Source organism: Tupaia chinensis, unplaced genomic scaffold, assembly GCF_000334495.1.
Source record: "Tupaia chinensis unplaced genomic scaffold, TupChi_1.0 Scaffold000248_1, whole genome shotgun sequence".
Classification (NCBI taxonomy): Eukaryota; Metazoa; Chordata; class Mammalia; order Scandentia; family Tupaiidae; genus Tupaia; species Tupaia belangeri.
Genome location: NW_006159726.1, coordinates 1,966,431 through 1,974,293, shown reverse-complemented (window position 1 = coordinate 1,974,293; position 7,863 = coordinate 1,966,431). Strand labels below are relative to the sequence as shown.

General features: G+C 38.5%; 1 pseudogene; it reads left to right on the top strand.

Annotated features, from left to right (window-relative positions):
- Positions 1-238: 238 nt before the first annotated feature.
- Positions 239-640, top strand: LOC106734893 (40S ribosomal protein S15a pseudogene; annotated as a pseudogene).
- Positions 641-7,863: the final 7,223 nt, after the last annotated feature.

The following is a 7,863-nucleotide window of genomic DNA, read 5'->3' as shown; positions in this document are numbered from 1 at the left end:
TCAAACATGGTAATGATGCTGCACCCCCTTCCAATACCATTAAATCCCCACACTTGAACCTCTGCAGCAGGATTAAAAGCCATATTCCATATTAAAGGGATATGATATAAACCTGGCAATAGACTTAGCGCCAGAAGGTATCTGAAAAATGTGGTCAAACAGCCACAGAAGAAGCTTTAAGAAGTTGAGCAGAAATATATTAGAGACGCTCTTTCCACCATCTTTCTGTGCCATCATAATGGTGCGCATGAATGTCCTGGCTGATGCCCTCGAGAGCATCCACAATGCTGAAAAGAGAGGCAAACGCCAGGTCCTTGTTAGGCCATGCTCCAAAGTCATTGTCCGGTTCCTGACTGTGATGATGAAGCATGGTTACATTGGCAAATTTGAAATCATTGATGACCACAGAGCTGGAAAAATTGTTGTGAACCTCACTGGCAGGTCAAACCAGTGTAGAGTGATCAGCCCCAGGTTTGATGTGCAACTCAAAGATCTAGAGACATGGCAGAATAATCTGCTCCTGTCACGTCAGTTTGGTTCATTGCACTGACAACCTCAGCTGGCATCATGGACCATGAAGAAGCAAGACAGAAACATACAGGAGGGAAAATCCTGGGACTCTTTTTCTAGGGACGTAATACACATATACAAAGAAAATGCCGCATTGGAAAAATAAAAAAGAAATATATTAGAGACACACACACAAAATGTCAGACTCTGGCTTTCTACTAATTTACAGATCCTCATTCCACATGCTAGGGTGAGAGATAGTTCCCTGCCTCATCAGGGTTATGTCTAGTAGCTGAGATGGACTTGATAATATTGAATTTTAAATGTTGGAATATGAAGTATTTACCAAGACAGGTGGTAATACAAAACAAATGTTTGATGATGCTACACAAAGCAAAGGGTACTTGAGGTTTATATATTCCTTTAACAAGACCAAATTCCTTGATAAGCTGCCAAGTATTAACTAGTACATTCTCAGGTATTCAAAAAAAAATCTATTCATGCTCAAGAAAATAGCATAGTCAGGCTTTTAGGATCTAGAACTTAAGTCAGAAAAGCTAGAAGTTTAACCAGTTTTTATATTATATCTTGGAGTTGTGAGGCAGGTTTTCTCAAAGTCACAGGGAGCTGTTTGAAGTCCAAATTTACTTTCATAAGGAACAGCCGAAAGCTACCTGGTGAGGATGAAGTACTGTCCAACAGATTGGGCAAGCCCAAGACTACAGCAAGTAGGCCTAGGGTGGCTCCTGAGAAATGAGGTACCTCTGCTTATAATACCCTAAACACTTATAACCTATTCTTTCTCAGGTGACAGACTTGGCCCATGCTATCAAATCCCAACTATTCCCTTCAGGGTAAAAAGCAATTACCAAAATGTTCTTTGGTTTAAAAGTGGATATTTGACTTAACTGAGTAATTTCCTTAGATCAAGACAGCCCAATATCCCAATTAAAAATGAAAAAAAAAGGGGGGGGGAAATACTAATGTTAATTTACCCATTTTGACATTGTATTAAAGTTATATGTTACCACTAGGGGAAATAAATGGAGTGAAGGGTACATGGACAGACACTTCCTAGGAGTCTATAATTACCTCAAAATAAAATTTTATGGAGGCCAGCACCATGATATAGAAGCAATGCACTCTTCGAGGGAAGCCAGATCCCACATGGAGCCCATGATTTGAATTCTCACCCTGGTTACCCTGAAATGTGCCAGGCATATGTGTGAGTGCCCAAGATCTGACAGGCTGGAGGACTCGAGGAGGGGGATTGAGACATAATCAGACCTATAGAGGCTGCTCACCTCTGCCTCTCACTCTCTCTCTTTCTCCCCCTCTCTCGTATGTGTGTGCACAGTCTGTCATACATAATGAAAATAAATTAAACTTTTTTTTTAAATAAAGGCATCTCAGAGATTTTTCCCAAAGTAATAAATCTTTTGAAAATGTGTAATTAGATTCCACACCTGACAGAATAACATGTCTGATTAATAAGTGTTATGAAATATGCCACAACAGTAAGGATCACCTCAACCTGTGAGCTATGGGCCAAGACAAACAATTTATCCTTTACATTAGGACCTCTTAAATTGGGTATCTATAATATTAATATCCACTTTTTTTAAACTTGATTAGTAAAAATAAAGATGAATGTTTTTCTAATCTCTAACTCATATTTAGTACTTCCATCAGTTAATACATTCAAACCACAGCACCATTAGCAGAACCTCTGAATTTGTCACAACACAAATCAACTATTTTCAGGCTGGCTCCATAACTTAGTGGTTAAGGAAATCCCTGGCAACACTCTGGGCATTTTGTATGTGTGCCCAAAACCCCCTACAGGATGGAGAAATAGAGGAGAAAGGATTGTGGTCTTGCTTTTTCTCTCTCTCCCTCTCTCTTGCACACATGCCCCATGGGAATTTAAAAAAGAAAAATCAGCTATTTTCATTTCACATTACTCAGTAACAGATATAAAATTGTAGCCTGTGTTTATCATTATTTCAAAATTGTCAGTAATCAGAATTCACATGATTGTTCTCTTTGTGTCTACAGATAGTATGAGACAGTTGCCCAACTCTGGGTAGGTAGATATTCAGCTACTAAATAATGAAGTAGATAGACAGCCATGTTCCTTTCCAGTACTCCCTATCCGCAATTATTTTTTTTTATTTATATGTTGAAAGTGATGAATTATTCTCATTATATTTATGCAAACCAACACACTTAAATGAGAGCTCTTAACTCTCAATAAAGTAGCATTACTTTTGTAAAAGAGAAGACATAAACTAGGAGGGTAGAGCAGGCAAGTTCAAACTCATCTGATAGGTGAGGTAACTTTAAATACATTTTAACAGTTACTACTAACTGATTGCACAATGATGTAGGTCATGCATAGTACAATTATAGTAAATAATAGGTATTTTTCGCCTTATTTTTATATTATTAGGAAATAAAGACATGCACAAGGCACATAACGACGTAGAGTATTTCTGTGAAAACAAATACTCTATTTCTGTTAGAAATATACACCATACAGCATATATACTATATGATGTATATGTTTCTGTGAAAACACCTAATATTTAAAACATAATTTTTGAAGAAAATCAGTCATATTTGAAAATCACTTTTCTAGGAAGACACAGGAAGCTAATGGGTTGTCAAAAAAGTCATGACTCATTTGTGCATAGAAAAACACGTCATGACTTTTCCAATGACCCAATATATAACTGTAATGTTGTAAGGAGTGTTTTACCAAAACGAAGCTATACAATTCAAATTCTGTCCATCTCTCCGAGAAAAGGTGGATGTTAACACCTGTATACACTGCAAAAGTCTTTCAAAAATTTATTGTTTTTTAATTGGCAAAATTCTACCATGGATTAATAATCTTAAATATAAAATCGCATCAAACATTTTGTCTTAGTCAAAAATGACACTGAGTTTTTAAAAATCATGGTTTTGAGACACAACTTGCATATGAAAAAATTAACCTACTTAAGATGTACAATTCAGTGGATTTTTTTTTTGTTTGCTTTTAGTATGTTCCTAAGGTTGGGCAACCATCATCCATGTTGTATTATAAAATAATTCATCACTCACAAAAGAAATCCCATGTCCATTAACAAGCATTTCCTTTTCCCACAGCCCCTAGAAACCACTCATCTATTTTATTTTCATAGATTTGTTTTTTCTCAACCTTTCATATAAATGGAATCATGTAACTTGATGTGGCCTTTTTGACTGGATTTTTTCATTTAGCAGAATGTTTTCAAGGTTCATCCCTTTTATTGCCAAATATTATTCTGTTGAGTAAACATGTCAGGTTTTGTTTAGCCATTTCGTTGATGGACATCTGAGTTGTTTCCACATTTTGTCTATTAAGAATGCTGCTGCTATGAAAGTTTATGTAAAGGTTCTTATATGGACATTTTACATTCTTTTTGGTATACCTAGAAGTAGAATTGCTGGATTATGAGGTAATTTAATATTTGACATTTTAACAAAATGCCAAATTGGTTTCCACAGCCATGGTAATATTTTACATTCCCACCAGCAATGTATAAGGGTTCAATTCTCCACATCCTTTCTAATACTTGTTACTGTCTTTTTCATTTTAGCCATCCAAGTGGGCATGAAAGTGGTAGCTCATGTGCGGTTTGGATTTGCACTTCTCTAATGACAATAATATACCAGAGTATTTCAAAAAGTTCATGAAAACATAAAATTAAAGTATGAGTTTATTTTAGTTCAAAAATATTTGAAATCCATGCATAGTTTTTCATAGCATGCATTTTCCATGAATTTTTTAAAGACCCTTCCCACACACATAGAGTATCTTTGATATATATTTATTAGCCATTTGTACATTTTCTTTTGGAGAACTATCTATTCAAATCCTTTGCCCATTTTTACATCAAGTTCTTTATTGTTCAATTGTAAAAGAGCTTTTGTTGATCTTAGGATGAATGCTCTCCAATAACTGGAATTTAACTCAAAAAAAAAAAACATGGCAAATTTAAGAGATTTTGCTTTGCGATGTGAATTAGGGAAGCTTAAACTCATTTTGAAATAATATATTTGTAAAACTGAGATCTTTCAATCCTTTGTAACAACAAATCAGAATTAATTCGATGTCCAAAATAACACCCATATTGTCTTACCCAAAGACCATCCCCAATTTAATGTTCTGATTCAAGTTAAGCAGTCCTCACTCTGATGTCTTTAATTTTTCTGTGTTTAAATACATTGTCTTGTTAGTTAATACATTAAAGTATGTATTTTTATATCACGAGTTTGTTTTAAAATTGATATCTTTCAAAATTCCTGTGTTTGAAATCTCATGCCTTTTATTCTGGATCTTAGCACACATCATTTTGAACTGCCCACAAACTGCCAAAGTGATTCATAGGGGAAAAGCAAAACAAAGCACAGCACAGAGCCCCTGCTGCTTCTACAGAGAGGAACACAGGAACAACCTTCCAAAGGACAGGAAGAATCACTGCAGTGTTTTTAAAAATGCTACACTGAAATACACAGCCAGTAACAATGAACCTCTGCTTTTTTCCTGCCTAGATCTAATTCTGCACATTGAAAGAGCCGACATTGCCGATTTCGTCAGGAGTAAAGAGAAAGATGAAGCTTTTGGCTTTTCTGGGGAAAAGTAATTGAGTCATAAAAATGCTAGCAAATTGATATTGGAGAGATAACTTGTCTGTAATTATTACAATCAAGTTTGTAAAGGTGATTCTTATACCAGCCCAAAATGGCAATGTCTGCATAGCTATGTTTGATTTCAGAACCACCTCTCAGCTTTGCTGTTTTTTTTTTTTTTTTTTTACGAGGTTTTTGCCTTAGGGCATGTGTGCTTGGGGTGGGGTGGGGTAGGGTGAAGGGAGACAAAGAGACAGAGACAGTGAGAGGGAAAGTGAGAAATCATCCACCAAGGGAAATGACCAAGCTGCAATCCCTTCTCTATTCTCTGATCAGAATCTTGGGAAGGCATACACATGGGTCCGGTGTGATTCTCAAGCCACCGGGTTTGGGAACCAAACTGCAGTCGGCCATATGGGAGTCCAGCAACATAACCTCTAAGTCATCTCCTGCACCGCCCCTCCCCCCCCAGCTTTCTTTAGCAGTATCACTGTTGGCGGATAGCAGAGTTGATAGGGATTTGTGAATCTTCACAAATGATATGGGCAAAATGAGTTTTTCTAACTAAGATAGTAGAAATCCAAGCCAACGTCCCTGGGATCTAAGGCATCTAACTGAATGTCCCTGCCCTCATTCTTCCCTTACAGAGAAGAATATGGTAGACCTCATTTGCTCTGGGCCTATGACAGCTGGGAATTGCAGGTGGGTTCCTTGAAACGCCCAACACCCTGGATTCCCATACACCGGATACAGATAATACAATATGCTGAAGAGATGTGGCCTCATGATTTAATTGACAAAGTCCCTGTTTTTACTGTCAGGGCAAAGGAGAACTAGTCGCAAAGAACAAAATTTGTATACTAAAAATAATATATACTTAAGAAACAAAGGATGGGGAGTAGAGGGCCCATCACTGAGGAGATGAGGAGACCCTTGCTATATTCTCTAGCTCTAATTTTATTTTAATTGCCAGAGGGCATGTGTACTCAGGAGACGGGGAGAAAAAAGGCATGGAAGGAGGCACAGTCACACCACAATTCTTTCTCCTGCATTTCTCCATCCTGTTAGGATGTGGGGCACACAAACACATGTGCCTAGTATGCTTTTTCAAGCTACCAGAGCCAGGATTTCAACTGCAGTCAGCCATGTGGGATCCAGTTCCCAAAGCACTGTACTTAATCACTGCGCTATAGGGCCAGTCTGTTTTTTGTTTTGTTTTGTTTTGAAATAGGGTCTTGCCATATCACGATCTTCTTGCCTCAGTCTCTGAGCCAAGACTACAGGTACATGCCATCATGTCCAGCTCTTTTTTAGACAGGGTCTTGTTATGTTGCCCAGGAGGGTCTGGAGCTCATAATCCCCTGTCTGAGCCCCCCCAAATCACTAGGATTATAAGCATGCACCACCATGTCCCATGATATTTTTAAAGTGGTATTTCAGCTATTTGAATACCTGCTGTGCATCTGGTGGTAGACACTGGAGATACAAAGATAAACGGTTGCTCTTGACCTCCAGGAACACAAGTTGTGCCACATGCATATTCATGAATGGGCAATGACATTGCTCCAATTATTAAGCCCAGGATGAGGTACATGGGGAGGAGGAGGCAATGACTCAGCCTCTAAATAAATAGATTTGAGAATGGCTGGGCATCAGCTACATGTGCCCCTCCACACACATTTGCTGCCCATCTCTGCAGAACAGGAGATGGGGCCCTACAGCCAACCATGCTCATACTAGCACCTACAGAGGGGGCACACCACACAGGTGGTCTGCTACACTAGGGTACCCAAGGTTAAGCAAGCTTTTGCCCCTGCTGCTAGGAAGCATCTGGCTCAGTAGCAGACACAGTCCAGCAGGATCCTACCCTGTATCCCCTTCCCCCATGCTCTGATTTCATCCTTCTGAGAAGTATAGATGTGTAAACCTGTCTATAGACCAATATGGCCATCTATTAAAGAGAATTAACAGAATTGTGAACCAAGCCTTCATCTAACAGACAACTGTAAGCTACTCGTTGGTGGATAGCCCCCGCTAAGGATGGGGCAACAAGATCACCTTCTGTGGAGCTACCACAGGTAAACAGACTTCTATTGTACTTTACTGACTTTACTCAGCCTTTGGCATTTGGATTCTTCCAGCTATTAACCACATCTGCATTACCACAAATTTCAGCCATTATTTTCTCAGCTGTGCCTCCAGACCTACTTACATATCCCACAGTGCCCTGAATTCTGAATTTACATTCAGGATCCCAAGCGTTCCATCTACACAAATATTTCAAACACAGAGACAAGGGAGTTGCTTCTACATTTTATATAACAGCACAACTACTCTAGTTCCCAGGAACTACAGCAAAAGGAGACTCATTTTTAGAAGCCAGACAGAATGAGTTTGTTGACACTGATTTGCAGCAGGGTTTATTTAAGGGCTTATTTAAGGGCTTGACTAATGGTGATTCAATCTCTGCCACATGTCCAAGAATGTTGGCCATCCCTTAACTGCTCTTGATCCCTTCACATATGAAAGTAACAGAGCTTTAGTAAACTATACTTCTGGGATAATCCTGGCCTTACTGGACCTCAAGAAAGGCTTTGAGTTGTTACTAAAGCTGAAGAAAAGAATCTAGATTGGGCTACGAATGAATACTCACCCATAGCAAGATAAAATGCAAGGTTATGGGAGAAGGGTGAG